Here is a 16489-nt window from a genome sequence, read left to right as displayed (position 1 = left end):
CTTTAAACAGTGTTGAAGCGCTGTAGAATTAATCTCTTAATTCAGAAGAGCTATTATAGGGTTGCCAATTTGGGTTGGACATATTCCTGGAGGTTTCATCACATGACGTAATCTTTAATTGAAGATTAATCTTTAATTCCTGGAGACTCCAGGACAATCCTAAAGGCTTGGCAACCCTATGATACTACCCTGAATGGGAGAAACGTGGTAACAGTTTTAAACTGATTTGGAGATTGGGTCAGATTCCTAGCTGGTGTAAATCTGGATAGGTCCACAGACTTCGAGATTCTGGCCTGGTATCTTCTTAAAGTGCAGTTCTAGTCTGAAAAATCATTCTGTAAAAATGACATTGTTTCCTGTATGTCAATGATTTCTGGATCACATATGCTCAGTTTACAAGTGACAATAATGTTTTTCCTAACTGTCAGCTTTGCAAATTCAGCCTGGGCTCTCAGCATAAAGCTGGTCTCTTTCTTTCTTCATCAATAATGAAGGGGGTCTGCAGACCACACCGGGCTCTCAGTTACCTCCGTATAAATCTACTGCCTTCGAATTATGCCCTCTGACACATGTGCAAATCCATTGTCTTCAATGGGGTTGCACAGGGATGACTGGAACTTTGTAAACAATTCTGTTGATGATGCACAAGAGCCCAGTTCCTTCTCTGTTAGCTTGGCAGAGCCAATACAGCTAAGAGGAGTAAAAGTAGAGAAAGCTTATTTTTGTCACTGAAGCCAGTAGACCTGATGCTGAATGCACTCAGGGGGCCGATCTGTTGAGTAAAGAGCTATCATTATTTATTGTTGTTTTTCAGAGCAAAACTATACTTTAAAAGCTTCTTCAAAAACTTCTGCCTGGAAGCATTTGTGATCCTTAGCAATTCCATGTGCATATTTGTATATGTTGCTAAATGAAAGTGAAAGAAAATGGTAGTCTTCACAATTATATCAGTTTAGTTTGAAGATTGGCAGAGGGACTAAAGAAAAGTAGAACAGATTAAAATCATTATATACCATCAAGTCAAGAGGAGAAAAATGATTCAGAATGTCTTATGAAACATCTCTGGTTGAATTTTAAATTGTTCCAGAGGATCCTCCAAAGACATTGGGGGCGGGGGAAGCAACATGTGTAATCTGTTCTCTCCACTCGAAAATTTTGTTTATTACATTTCTCAGATTTTTTTTGTTTATAAGGGATTGGTTTTCTTTTCTTTCTTTTTTTTTCCATTTCAGGCAATTCAAATTATAATTCTCACCCTCCTTCTCCCCCAAAACATATCACGTTTTATTTAACGTGACATTTCACTCAAGCTGCCTCATTTTCCTTGCTCGAAGTGAGCACCGGGTTACAATGAAATACATGTCAAAACTTTTCCAGGGAGCCAAATTCTGTGCTGGAATGCATGTATGTGGTCTGAACATAGAGGTGAACCAGAGCTGCACACATGCTTCAGAATGTGGTTTTATGGTTATTCAAAAGTATGTGTAATAGCTCCTAGTCCATTCATGCCTCTTGTGTGGAAAATCCATGGCGGGGGATGGGGGCAAGTAGGAGGAAATCTCTGTGAAGTTCTTCTCATCGAGAATTGTTGCTAGTCATTCCATCAGGAAAAGGACAGGATTTTCCCTCATAAAACAGACTATAGGACTCACTCCAAACCCTGTGGATCCCAGGGAATCAGTCGGCACAGGATCATCTGAAGGCAGTCCTGTCTCTCCACACTGGCTCTGTGATCCTAATGGCATCATGGCTGTATTGGTGCTTCCCTTGCAGGGCTCCCACAGCCAAAAGCTGCCCCAAGGTAGCCTGTCCACGGAGTCCACAGGAGGTTTTCCCGTAGAGGTGGGTGAGTCCTTACTTCTGTCTCGGTGTGTGTGTGAGTGATCCACAGATAGAGGGTCCCCTCTGTAAGTGGACCTGGGAGATACAATTAGGCCTTTTGTTAATAGTTCATAACAGAAAATAATAAAGACGATAAAAATAACCAGAATGCACCAAAATAAGGGACCCAGCCCTGGAATGACCCTTAAACATGTCAGTAGCCGCATCTACTTCAAGAAAACTATTCATGCAAGTAATCTTTACTCCTACAAGGAAGGGCTGCAGCATCAGAGCTTAATACTTCCCTTGAAAAAAGAAAAGCTCCCTGCTATGCATGTTCTATCTTGTTTAGATTCCTGACTACTTCATATTAATATTTGCAAAGCACCTCAGTGCGTCTGAGTACCCGGTAAACTTGATCATCCCAATTTTACAAAGCATTTCACATACAACACTTTCATAGAACATAGAACTGGAAGGGACCTCGAGTCCAGTCATCTACACCAGTCCACTGCACTCGTGGCAGGACTAAGTATTATCTAGACCATCCCTGACAGGTGTCTGTCCAACCTGCTCTTAAAAATCCCCAATGATGGAGATTCCACAACATCCCTAGGCAATTTATTCCAGTGCTTAACCACGCTGACAGTTAATAAGTTTTTCCTAATGTCCAACCTAAACCGCCCTGGCTGCAATTTAAGCCCATTGCTTCTTGTCCTAGCTTCAGAGGTTAAGAAGAACAATTTTTCTCCCTCCTCCTTGTAACAACCTTTTATATACTTGAAAACTGTTATGTCTCTTCTCTTCTTCAGACTAAACAAACCAGTTTTTTTCAATCTTCTCTCACAGGTCATGTTTTCTAGAACTTTAATCATTTTTGTTGCTCTTCTCTGGACTTTCTCCAATTTGTCAACATCTTTCCTGAAATGTGGTGCCCAAAACTGGACACAATACTCCAGTTGAGGCCAAATCAGTCTTTCAGCCATTTAACTATGGGTTATACTAGTATACGTCTACACTATTCCTAGTAAACTATACTTTACTAGGAAAAGTATAGACGTACATGGGACTTACACATTATTTTTTACAGAGTGCATATATTAACTATGCCTGATTCTCCACTGCCCTGCACAACTACCTCTCTGCAACATGAATGCAAAATGGGCATAAACAGTACCAAATCATAGTGGTAGCACTACATACCCACTTTGACGAGGTGTGACTGACTACACAATGTGTAAGGCCGTAAGGCAGTAATTCATGCTGAAAACCCTAGGCCTGATTCTTAATTGCCCTGACCCTTTACGTTAGAGCAAAATGAGTGCAAATCAAACGGCAGTGATTCACATCCACTTTGCACTCACCTTGCACTGGCGTAAATGACTACAGAGGATGCAGAGTAACTGAGAATCTGGCTCCTTATGTTGGTAATGGCAATGAATGCTTAACATAAAGGAAAAAAATCCATTGCCTGATCTCCTATGGTTTAATCCCACCGATGTCTTGCTGAAGAGATTCAACGAAACGGAAGAGCTTCAAGTAAAATAACAATCTACTGAAATTTTTATAGCCTCAACCCTACATCTGCCTTGATCACAGTGGGTAAGTGGAGACAGGGAACATACAGTAGGATTCCAGCGAGTAAGCATTACTCAGAATATGTGATTTGGGGACACTCTGGACAGATGCTATGGATTGATTTTCCAGATATTTTCCTTTCATTTTCATGTACAAATATAGAATGGAAACCAAGCGCACAGAAGCCTGTTGCTCATTGGACAGTACCATACTGATGGCTCGCACAGTTTGATGCTCTGTTTTACATATAGCTTCCTATGCATTATTAACTTACTAAAGTAACAGACTGCATTGGAGCTCGAGCAATAAAATATGACCTTCCCTTCCCTCTTCAGTTCTTGCCTTTTTAAAACACTAAAGAAGAGGGAGTGTATCGCTAGCTATGTTTCTTCTTGTTTCTGTGACCTCCTCACTGGGGGGAGCTATACATTTCCCCCCATGGCTAACAAGGTATAAAGGGTCAGGTAACTTTTTCAGCTTTTTCAGTCAGAGTTCCAGTAGGGATTGCAGTAAAGTGTTGTATGCTGATCATCCTGTAATCCTCCTATGGTAGCATGATTTTTCTATTACCAAGAGCTTGTAATATCAAGGCAGCAGCCAAAACTCTGCTTTCGTGTATAGTAATCTCATGTAACAGTGAACCCCCCCCCACCATTATTACAATATTTTTTGTTCCAAAAATGACATAATTTTCTTTTTAGGTCATAGTCAAGCTGTAAAATTCCCCACAACATCACTGAGCTCAAAGATGGCATGTGAGCTTTGTAAAACCCCTGGGATTTATTTGTGGAAGGGAAGGAATTTGGAACTGGTATGTCTCTGATCTGGTACTTTCACTAAATTTATTTACTCATAAGCCAGGACAGTTAAGTTAACAACACATCAACCTTCTTATTAGCTGACAAAAATTACTCTGATACAAAATAAATACAAAAGGTTGTCACTTACGGGGTGTCCATACCAGTGTTTAAGCTGAAGCTTTTTGTTGCGTACCTGGTAACCCGCGGTATATGAGTTGCACCAACAGCGTGCACACAGAACTCCTGGTCTGTTTCCAGTTTGCAGTGTGTAAATACACAGCAGCAGTTTGCTGCAATTTGAAGGGGTAATGCTTTTTGGAGGTGTCCCATGGTCCTTTGCTTTGCTACTGAGCAGCTTGCATCCTGGTATTGTTTTTGCTATGAATTGTGAGAAGCCAGGAGAATTCAATTAAAAAAACCCACAACCCTTTGTAGCCACTGTCTCCACCCCCATGTTTCCTTTCTGAGCTGGCTTGTGCCATTTTCAAATGTTTGTCAGCCAGCATGGCCCCACAATGCTCCGCACTGCTATGGCGACAAGCACAAATAAACATGGGCTGTATTATCACACTTGGAGCCAGTTTGGACTTTGCCTATTGCACCACTGAGCAGATGATGCTGGAGCAGACTATTCTATGACAAGAGCAGCAGCTTCTCTGGCAGCAGGAGGATACTCTGAGGTGGTGGCAGCAGGACGAGATGGAAAACCAGTAGGATGCCAAGCTGTGGGAACAAGAGGCCCAGTTCCTGGGACACCTACCCAGCAGACAGCACTGTTTTTGGGCCCAGTGTGGATTGGTGGGAGATGATCATTCTGCAGAGGTAGGATGATGAACTGGTTATCTTTTTTGAGATCTGGGTAGAACTGACCCCGGAGCTTCAGCAACAGCATACCAATATGTGGTGCCTCGTACCCATGGAGAAGTGGGCCACCATTGCTACCTGGAAACTGACCACCCCAAAATGTGACTGGTCTGTAGCCCACCAATTTGGCACGGGGAGATCAACTGTTGGGGCCCATTCTCATGCAGATCTGCTACGCTATGGATAAGATGCTGTCTAACTAGGTCATGAAGCTGGGTAATGCTCATGAGATTATTGATGGATTTGTATGCATGTGGTTCCCAAGCTGCATTGGGGCAATTGATGGAATCCATGTGCTTATCGCCATTCCACCCCTCCCCATGGTGCACAATTTATAAACAGAAAGGGATAGATCTTCACGGTGCTGAAAGGACCAGTGGAACACTCTGGCAAATTTATAGACCTAAATAGCGGTCTGGGAAGGTCCATGATGCTAGGAGCTTTCAAAAAATGTAGTGCTATTTAAAATAATGGGGAAAGGACTGTTTAGCTCCAGGATCATTGTGGACATTAATGGTGTGGAGGTTGGTCTATTTATTCTGGAAGACCCAGCTTACTCCTGATTCCCTGGCTTATGAAGTCATAGACAGAAGGAAGAAAAATTTTAACTATCACCCAAGTCGTTGCACAATGGTAGTCGAGTGTGTATTTGGCTCTTTGAAAGACAGAGGGTGCCGTTTATGGAAGCAGCAGAAAAAAACGTTCCAGCTATTATAACTGCACATTGTGTTTTGCACCACATTTGTGGGAGCAATGGTGAAATCATTACTGATGGGTGAGAGGCTGAGATGTGAAGATTTGGTTGGAGGTTCAAGCAGTCAGTAAGGTGTTCCACAGAAAACACAGATGCCCAAGGGAATGCTTTCAGGGATATATTTTGTTTGTCCTTGAGACTCGTGCCTGAACACGTTAGCCTGTGTGGTATGTGTTGGGATGCAGACATTGTAAGCACTGGTTTATTGGCGGGGGTGAGGGGGCAGAGGGATGAAGTTTAACATTACCTATATGCTTTTGTAAGACTCTATGATTTTTTTTTTAGTTAAATGATTTTCTCAGTTAAATGCTTATGACGACTCATAATGGATGTATTGTAAACAGCTGTATTATGAAAGAACAATACAAAAATCGACAAAGTTTAAATGAAACCAATGGTTGTATTTGGAAATACATTTAACTAACCAATTTTCTTAAGTAACCAACTACACACAAACCTTTAATTACTGCAACAGTGCAAACAAAACTCAAAGTGAAACAATAAGAACATTTCAAATATAACAATTTAGGGAAGGGGGCTTTGCATACACCATGCCTCTGGCTCTTCTTGTCACCCTGGGTTGAGTGCTATGGCTCAAAATTCTCAGGGGCGTTGCAGGGCTCAAAAGAACTGGACCCTCTGGTGCAAGTGTTGTCACTGCCCAGAGGTTGGATCTCAGAGGTGAATGGGAGCCACTGAGAGCACTGCTGTGGGATGCAGAGGTTAGGAGTTGTTGCTGGTCCCAGTAGCCAGCCTTGGCCAGGAGCTGAAGAAAATGGCAAGATCCCAAATTACAGGATAGCAAGAGTATGTTTTGCAGGAGGGCATTCTGGCCTGGGATAGCATCCATGAACTCTGGACGTCTCTGCAGTGCCTCTGCATAGAATAGAATAACAGAGTTGGAAGGGACCTCTGGAGGCCATCTAGTCCAACCCTCTGCCCAGAGCAGGACCAATCCCAACTAAATCATCCCAGCCAGGGCTTTGTCAAGCCTGACCTTAAAAACTTCTAAAGAAGGGGATTCCACACCTCCCTAGGTAACGCATTCCAGTGTTTCACCACCCTCCTAGTGAAAAGGTTTTTCCTAATATCCAACCTAAACCTCCCCCACTGCAACTTGAGACCATTAGTCCTTGACCTGTCATCTGCTATCACTGAGAATAGTCTAAATTCATCCTCTTTGGATCCACCTTTCAGGTAGTTAAAAGCAGCTATCAAATCCCCCCCTCATTCTTCTCTTCCGTAGACTAAACAATCCCAGTTCCCTCAGCCTCTCCTCATAACTCATGTGTTCCAGTCCCCTAATCATTTTTGTTGCCCTTCGCTGGACTCTCTCCAATTTCTCCACATCCTTCTTGTACTGTGGGGCCCAAAACTGGACACAGTACTCCAGATGAGGCCTCACCAATGTCAAATAGACGGGAACGATCACGTCCCTCGATCTGCTGGCAATGCCCCTACTTATACACCCCAAAATGCCATTGGCCTTCTTGGCAACAATGGCACACTGTTGACTCATATCCAGCTTCTCGTCCACTGTAACCCCTAGGTCCTTCTCTGCAGAACTGCTGCCTAGCCATTCGGTCCCTAGTCTGTAGCGGTGCATTGGATTCTTCTGTCCTAAGTGCAGGACTCTGCACTTGTCCTTGTTGAACCTCATCAGATTCCTTTGGCCCAATCCTCTAATTTGTCTAGGTCCCTCTGTATCCTATCCCTACCCTCCAGCGTATCTACCACTCCTCCCAGTTTAGTGTCATCCACAAACTTGCTGAGGGTGCTATCCACACCATCCTCCAGATCATTAATGAAGACATTGAACAAAACCAGCCCGAGGACCAACCCTTGGGGCACTCCGCTAGATACCGGCTGCCAACTAGACATGGAGCCATTGATCACCACCCGTTGAGCCCGACAATCTAGCCAACTTTCTACCCACCTTGTAGTGCATCCATCCAGCCCATACTTCTTTAACTTGCTGACAAGAATACTGTGGGAGACCGTGTCAAAAGCTTTGCTAAAGTCAAGGAATAACACATCCACTGCTTTCCCTTCATCCACAGAACCAGTTATCTCATCATAAAAGGCAAATAGATTAGTCAGGCATGGACTTTCCCTTGGTGAATCCATGCTGACTGTCCTGATCACTTTCCTCTCATCTAAGTGCTTCAGAATTGATTCCTTGAGGACATGCTCCATGATTTTTCCGGGGACTGAGGTGAGGCTGACCGGCCTGTAGTTCCCAGGATCATCCTTCTTCCCTTTTTTAAAGATGGGCACTACATTAGCCTTTTTCCAGTCTTCCGGGACTTCCCCCGATCGCCATGAGTTTTCAAAGATAATGGCCAATGGCTCTGAAATCACATCCGCCAATTCCTTTAGCACTCTTGGATGCAACGCATCCGGCCCCATGGACTTGTGCCCGTCCAGTTTTTCTAAATAGTCCCGAACCACTTCTTCCTTCACAGAGGGCTGGCCACCTCCTCCTAATGCTGTGCTGCCCAGTGGAGTAGTCTGGGAGCTGACCTTGTTCGTGAAGACAGAGGCAAAAAAAGCATTGAGTACATTAGCTTTTTCCACATCCTCTGTCACTAGGTTGCCTCCCTCATTTAGTAAGGGGCTCACACTTTCCTTGGCTTTCTTCTTATTGCCAACATACCTGAAGAAACCCTTCTTGTTACTCTTAACATCCCTCGCTAGCTGCAACTCCAGGTGTGATTTAGCCTTCCTGATTCCATTCCTACATGCCCGAGCAATATTTATATACTCATCCCTGGTCATTTGTCCAATCTTCCACTTCTTGTAAGCCTCTTTTTTGTGTTTAAGATCAGCAAGGATTTCACTGTTAAGCCAAGCTGGTCACCTGCCAGATTTACTATTCTTTCTATACATCGGGATGGTTTGTCCCTGTAACCTCAATAAGGATTCTTTAAAATACAGCCAGCTCTCCTGGACTCTCCCTCATGTTATTCTCCCAGCATCTCTCTGTCTTTTTTCATGCTCTCCTTCACCATGGAAATGCTGTCCTTGGCCACAACCATGCTTTCCCTGGCCACTGCACTACTGATGGTGGCTACGCCCAGGATTTCCTGGGAGATCCACATCTCTTTCTCTCTCTGGGTCCCTATGTTCAGCCCCCACCTCTCAGCCAGCTTAGTTTTCCTTTCCATGTGACCCTGCCATGAATTCTGCAAAGACCTCATCCCGAGTCTTTTTCTCCCCCTCAGGTTGGCCAGCCTGTCAGCAGTTCAGAAAGACCCTGTCCTTGATGGTCTGGCTGTTGGGGCTCTGGGAGTTGGGGGAAAAACAAGTTGTTTATTGTTCATATCCCAGACATGTCATGATAGCTTTTTTCATTATGTATATGTGACTTTAACTCCCTGAGGCTCTTCCCATTCTTTGGGGGAACCTCAGAGATGGTAGAAGTGGTCTGCATGTACAGAAAGTGGTGGGTGCACCTGGATCTCAGTCTACTTTGTCTGTTTTCATGCTGTTAGGGGTGGGGTGGGGCGGGGCGAGGTGGCTGGAGCCATGTTCCAAGTTTGTTTTTCCATTTTTGTTTGTGCTCTGGAGGCACTTCTATGGCATTGGAGGTGTAAAGAGCGTGTTAAGAGGGCATGGGGGTGAGCTGGATCGTAATCCTCTCTTCATCCTCTTTGGGTGGTCCTCACTCTCCACGACATTACACTGAGGTGGGTGATTAGGAGGCAAAGAATGGTCTTACTCAGAAAGGCAAAGGGGAGACCCCCGAGATATGCTTTGAATTTATTCACCAGGATGGTCTCCCCAGAAGCGCTGCAGGAGTGGAAGGCCTTTGCAAGCTACAGCAGGGAGCACAGTGTGTGGGGCAACGTTCCCTCTAATTTTTGACAGGCCAGGTGTTCAAAAAATTTCTTCTGTGCAAACTGTTGTGCGCACAGTGTTTCACCCTGTGCATGCACACCTTAGAGGGAACAGTGGTGTGGGGCAATACCTTTTATGGGACCAACTTCTCTCGGTGAGAGAGACAAGTTTTCAAGCCACACAGAGCTCTTCTTCCTTGGACTGACAGCTAAAACTACACTGTCAACTATAATGCATGTTACAGGGCATTTTTTACCTCAACGGGCAGCATTATTGTTTGTGCCTTAACCTAACATTCAATGTGCACTTACATCTTATGGAAACTAACCACATTTCTTTTCCTTTAAGCACGATCTAAACTGTTGAATTTTGCATACAAGAATGCTTTCGATATTCCAATCTGCTGCAGGAGGGGGGTGGATACAGACTACGACTGCATCATCCTGGCGGACGCCTTTCTGGAGCAGCAAAAAGGGGCTGGGTGGGAGGGAGGAGGGGGCTTCTAGCTCACATCCAACACCACCACCAATAAATTATAAATTGTAAAGACAAGTACTTATGTGCCCAAGTTCCCTCCAGGGGATCTGACTCTTTGGTCCAGGCCTGGGTTTCTGGTGGGACTTTGGCTTAGCAACATAGGGCAGAAATTGGGGTCCATTGTAGGAAGGCAGAATGGAACTGATTTTCCAGCTGGCAGTCATCAGCTGAGTCCCAAAAAGATCCTGGCCCTCAGGGAGACGGCCCCACTCTGGGATCCTCCTGCTCATCCACCAATGGATCTAGCCTGATCTTGGGTGTAAGGGAACGTGTGGGCAGCAGTTTCCAAATAGTGCCAAATGGGATGGACCATACTCTAACTGTATAGAATCCAGTCCAGTTCATCAAAAACTGGACAGGTCACATGTGCCCTACTGGATTGTCTCCTTTTATTCCTCCTTTCAGTGTACTCTCTCCTGAGCTGCTTGCTCTTTATCTGGCACTAGTCGGCATCCTGGTCGTAACCACAAAAAGGGTTTTATTCCTGTGGCTGGTCACAAGAGCTTCCTGAATAAACGCTTCTCCCCAGATGGCAATAAGATCTGAGGTCTCAGCCCGACTCTAAGCAGCTGTGCGAGGCATACTGTGGGACTTCTGAAGGGCTACTGCAGTTGTATTATCAGAATAATGATACGCTGGGATCCAGGAGCATTTAGGCAAAATCTGGCTGTGCACCACCCTTTAAAGGGAGGAAGGGTCAAACCTGGAAAATTGACACCGGGGCAGAAAGGGCACACAAGTAAATGAACAGGTCAGTAACGGTCGACCTGCACAGCATTGTGAGATAGCTGTTGGAAGCATACAGAAAGTGTTGTGCAGCAATTGTGTGCATGCACAAAAGACTGAACTAATTCAATTTGAAACAAACTTAGTACACTTTGCAAGTGGACTGCACAGTTCCTGATAAATGTGGAGTTAGTGTGTAATGATGGGATGCACTGTGTATGCGCAAGTATTTTCAAACCAGATTAACTCAATTTGATCCAGTTTAAAATCCCCCTTTCGTCTTATCTGCCTAGGGTGAAATTCACTCCTGTGCACACAGAGACAGCAATGTTTTCCCCATTGCATCAGCCTGCAGCTCTGTATCTACCAGCTCTGTACCATCCCCAGGGCAGGGGGAGGGACCTAAATGGCAGTTTTCCATTAATATGCATCCATATTAATATGCAAAAAAGGCTAAGCATAATAGAAGCAGCAATCTACACTGAATACAAAACTGGGTGCAGGGAGGAACAAACTCATTTGCACCCACAATCTTGCACATGCAAATCACAGACCTTACACAACTACCATGTCTAGTGAGACATCTAAGAACAGAACGGCCATACTTGGTCAGACCAATGGTCCATCTAGCCTAGTATCCTGTCCTCTAACAGTGGCCATTGCCAAGTGCTTCAGAGGGAATGAACAGAACAGGTATTCATTAAATGATCTATTTCCATATGCAAATATTGTTTGCACCAAGAGAACTAACAGTGAAATGTCAAAATTCTATTATTTGGGCCCACAAATAATTGTGAATGCAAATTTATTTTCTTGGAACTAATACAACGGGCACATCATGAATACTTCAGATCAAGTATACTTCAGATCAACAGAGTTCATTTTGGATAATACGGTTTTAATGGCTTAGTTTATCTGATAAGCATTTAACTACTGAAAAAATAAGTGACTTTGTAGCAATGCCTCATTTCAGCTCACAAACAAACGTTGGGTGCGAAAGGGAGTAACTAGTCTCTAATTTAGCATTGTCAGTGGTCTTCCATCAGCTGCACTAAAAGCTCCTATGGACCCCACTGGATGTGTTTAATCACAAAATGCAGCTGTTACTTGAACTGTATAAACTCCTGTTTTTTCCTAGAATTAAATAATTATTGGCAGGGTTTAACATACTCATCTGCATACACTGCTAGAACACAGTGGAAAGTAATTTTTTCAAGTGACCAGAACTCTACCTAGCTAACGAAGAGCAAAAGCTGGTTCTACTAACAGGGTATTTGTCACCAATATTTCTGCAGTGGAATAATCATAGTTCATTGATCAACAAATGCAAAAAACTGCAACATTTTTCCTCGCAAGTTGCTTTCAGATGCCAGTGCTGCAATATCCTGATGGGTTTTTTTAGTAAAAGGTCTTGTTCCCCACCCCACACACATTTTTCTCTAGAACTGTAGTTTTCAAGACACAGACAAAATTCTACACCCTTCTCACTTACACCCTAGGACTCCCAGAGTAGTCAATGATTTTGCATGGACGTAAGCAAAGGTAGAATTTGTCCCACAGGTTTTTTCTTTACTGTTATAATGCTAAATAAAACAAATATTTAGGTATGGAAAAAAGTTTAAGCAGCAGAGGTTATTCGTGTTCTTCTCACTTTCCACCCCGAAGACCTGATCTTGAATGCTGCCTTAGGACACAAATGAAAAGGACGGTGGTCTCGTTTTTTAGATCCCTTTTATGCACATCACCAAACCACAAAAAAAGTAATATGACTGTCAGTCTCTGCTCAGAGAAGAGTCAGGACTTGCAAATAAGTGGATTGGCAGGTCAGAGCTATTATGCAATCAGAAGCCTTTACTTCGCCTGCTTATACTGGATGAAATCCTGTCCCCTTCTCTCTTCTAGCAGCAAAATGGCCAAAATGCAATGGAATTGCCATGATTCTGTTAACACCGCAAAGCCAAAATGTAGAAGGGACATGGAGAGAGGCCATATAGACCCATGCACTGCAGAATGCTCCATTTTGCAGTGTCATGTAGGGAGCATTGTGGGTGGACTGCAGAACTGACGGGCACAAGTAATGGTTCTGTGAACTGCACAGCTCCACTGGCCACAAACTGCATAAAATCAGGGGGGGAAATCATAATGGATGTTAGTCACCTGACAGCCTATGTCTCACTGCGGTAGAAATCACAATGTCATGTGACCTATGTATACTAATACACTCTTCCTTTCATCATCCAGTCTCAAGCTGATTGTTAAAGCTTTAGGACTGCCTCAAAGAGCAAATAGTTTAAATTAGAGCTTGCAGTCTTGATTAGGTAGAATGATCTGGTGACTAAGCCACAGGATCAGGAGACATGGTTTCTGTTCTCAGCTCTGTCACAGACCTCTTGAGTGGGTTTCCCAAAACACACAACCTCTCTGGAGTGTCATTTCCTTACTTGTAAAATGGGCAGAATGCTTTCCTCACAGAGGTACTGTGAGGCTATATTAATTGATGTGTGCAGTATGCTGAAACCTTTGTCTGGGAAGTGCAATATGAGTGCAAATAATTATTTTTCAATCAGATCTCTTCCCATCCTAGAATCCTACAGCATCCCAAAAGTCAAAGGATACTCCTTTGGCCATCTCTGACCCGCTTCACAAGAGTGTTGTATGCCCCTAGCTCTTTTACATGCAGTCTGCAGAGTCCTGTTCTGCTTTAACATATTTAAACCACCCATGATGAAATGAGATGCCATGTTATACAGGTGCAATCATATTTTTTTACATTTTGCAGATAACCAGAATGTCAGAAGTAGGCGATACACAACTGTCTTAAATGGTTTTCAGCTCATGAATGATGCATAATTTCAATTTAAAAATGACTCAGAATTTGTAACAAAATGTACATATTGTATGACGCACACCATTGGCACTCTTCCTTCCGACAGATATTTAACAATAATGGAAATAAGCCTAACTTATATTGTTCTGAGAATTTTGACTATGGCGGTACTAAATAGTTCTCTTTATGATTCCCAGCCTGTTTGTGCTTTAAATGAGGCACAGCTGTAACCAGCTATTTCAACCAGTTGCACAACTGGTTGCATAGAATCCTACTGCATGTGAAGTGAGTGAACTACCCCCCAGCAATGCAATATCTCACACTTCCAATGTATTTTTAAAATCTTCCAGGTTATGACAATTTAAGCGAGCTGTCCAACAATTCATGCTCACAATTACAACAAATGGGAATATGAATTGCATTTTCTGTGAAGACATATGCTAATCACACGTATTTACATGTGTCCTTGAACAATCATAGTAATTACACAATTGCCTACCTTAACTTGAGTGTCTGTGTTGTCCTTTAGTTATGCAATAAACAATCATAATACTCCCAAACTTTGATCCTTGAAAATTCTGAATCTAATCATTCTACTATTTATTATAAAAATGTAATGGGAAGTTCCATTAATCAATATGTGTCCTTGGAGAATTACATAGAAATGTCTGATCACAAGTTCATGAGTGGCTGCCTGTCTTGGTCCATCCTGCATATGGTCTTACCCAATATATATGGCCCCCAAAACACACTCCCTCATCCATCAGCTGGATGTCTCCATGTCCACACCTCTGATGCAGGCTTGAAACCTGACTTTACTTACCCCAGTCATTCTCATGACATAGTTCACCATCCTAAACCTGCAAAGAGAGTCAAGAGTTTCTCCTTTCTGTTTAAAGGCCAGATCCTGCAGAGGGGCCATGAAGCTGTCAACTGAGGATTCCTCCTGCATTGCCCTGACATAAGGATGGATAAAATGCCTTTGTGCTCTGTCAGTTCCTATTTGTAATAGACCCAGGGGACTATTACCATCTTGTGCAAATTAGAACTGCTTTGAGGCTAAAATAACTTGTGCTGGCCCTCAGCTAAACTCAAGATAAGGTGGAGGGCAAAGCATAAAGCAGTCTTTGTTCTCTGCTCCTCTCTGGGTCCTGTACCCAGTAAAGACCAGCCAGAGCCACAGATCAAGCCTACCTATACTGGACTTAGTGTTGTACCTCATTTGTTATCTACTATTTTATGCCACATTAACAAAATGCTTACTCCACAAAATAAGAGGGACTATTTAAAAGTTTTGATACCTTATTATGACACAGATAAAACTCAATTTTTGGTTTTTAATTTTGTGGAACATTGCTATCCTTACAAAGTGTCTATTGAGGGCTGTTTTACAAATTTATTTTATCATACTTAAGGGGTAAAATGTACAACCATTATACACAAACATTGAAAACCATAATCACAACTATTTAGAATTTTCTCTATTTACACAATTTCAGACAAAACACAATTAAAACAGATTAAGTCTGAGTTTATATTACCCTTAAATTATTAGCAACAAAGTTATTAAAAACACTGAGCATCAGATAGCCAGGAGATTTATAGCTGAATCATAGAATATCAGGGTTGGAAGGGACCTCAGGAGGTCATCTAGTCCAACCCCCTGCTCAAAGCAGGGCCAATCTCCAACTAAATCATCCCAGCCAGGGCTTTGTCAAGCCTGACCTTAAAAACTTCTAAGGACGGAGATTCCACCAACTCCCTAGGTAACGCATTCCAGTGTTTCACCACCCTCCTAGTGAAAAAGTTTTTCCTAATATCCAACCTAAACCTCCCCCACTGCAATTTGAGACCATTACTCCTTGTTCTGTCATCTGCTACCACTGAGAACAGTCTAGATCCATCCTCTTTGGAACCCCCTTTCAGGTAGTTGAAAGCAGCTATCAAATCCCCTTGCACAGACTAAACAATCCCAGTTCTCTCAGCCTCTCCTCGTAAGTCATGTGTTCCAGTCCCCTAATCACTTTTGTTGCCCTCCGCTGGACTCTTTCCAATTTTTCCACATCCTTCTTGTAGTGTGGGGCCCAAAACTGGACACAGTACTCCAGATGAGGCCTCACCAATGTCAAATAGACGGGAACGATCACATCCCTTGATCTGCTGCCCCTACATATACATCCCAAAATGCCACTGGCCTTCTTGGCAACAACGGCACACTGTTGACTCATATCCAGCTTCTCGTCCACTGTAACCCCTCGGTCCTTTTCTGCAGAACTGCTGCCTAGCCATTCGGTCCCTAGTCTGTAGCGGTGCATGGGATTCTTCGGTCCTAAGTGCAGGACTCTGCACTTGCCCTTGTTGAACCTCATCAGATTTCTTTTGGCCCAATCCTCTAATTTGTCTAGGTCCCTCTGTAGCCTACCTACCTCTCCTCCCAGTTTAGTGTCATCTGCAAACTTGCTGAGGGTGCAATCCACACCATCATCCAGATCATTTAGGAAGATATTGAACAAAACCAGCCCGAGGACCGACCCTTGGGGCACTCCACTTGATATGGGCTGCCAACTAGACATGGAGCCCGCATAAGCAGGTCTAAGCTACGTCGATTTGAGTTACGCTATTCACATAACTCAAATTGTGTAGCTTAGATCTAATTTCCCCTGTAGTGTAGATAAGGCCTTAGAGTGCAAAAGGCACTCAAGAAAAGAGAAAGAACAATTCAGGATTGATCTTTAGGGAATT

Source organism: Chelonia mydas, chromosome 13 (genome assembly GCF_015237465.2).
Source record: "Chelonia mydas isolate rCheMyd1 chromosome 13, rCheMyd1.pri.v2, whole genome shotgun sequence".
NCBI lineage: Eukaryota > Metazoa > Chordata > Testudines > Cheloniidae > Chelonia > Chelonia mydas.
This window is presented reverse-complemented; position numbering follows the sequence as displayed.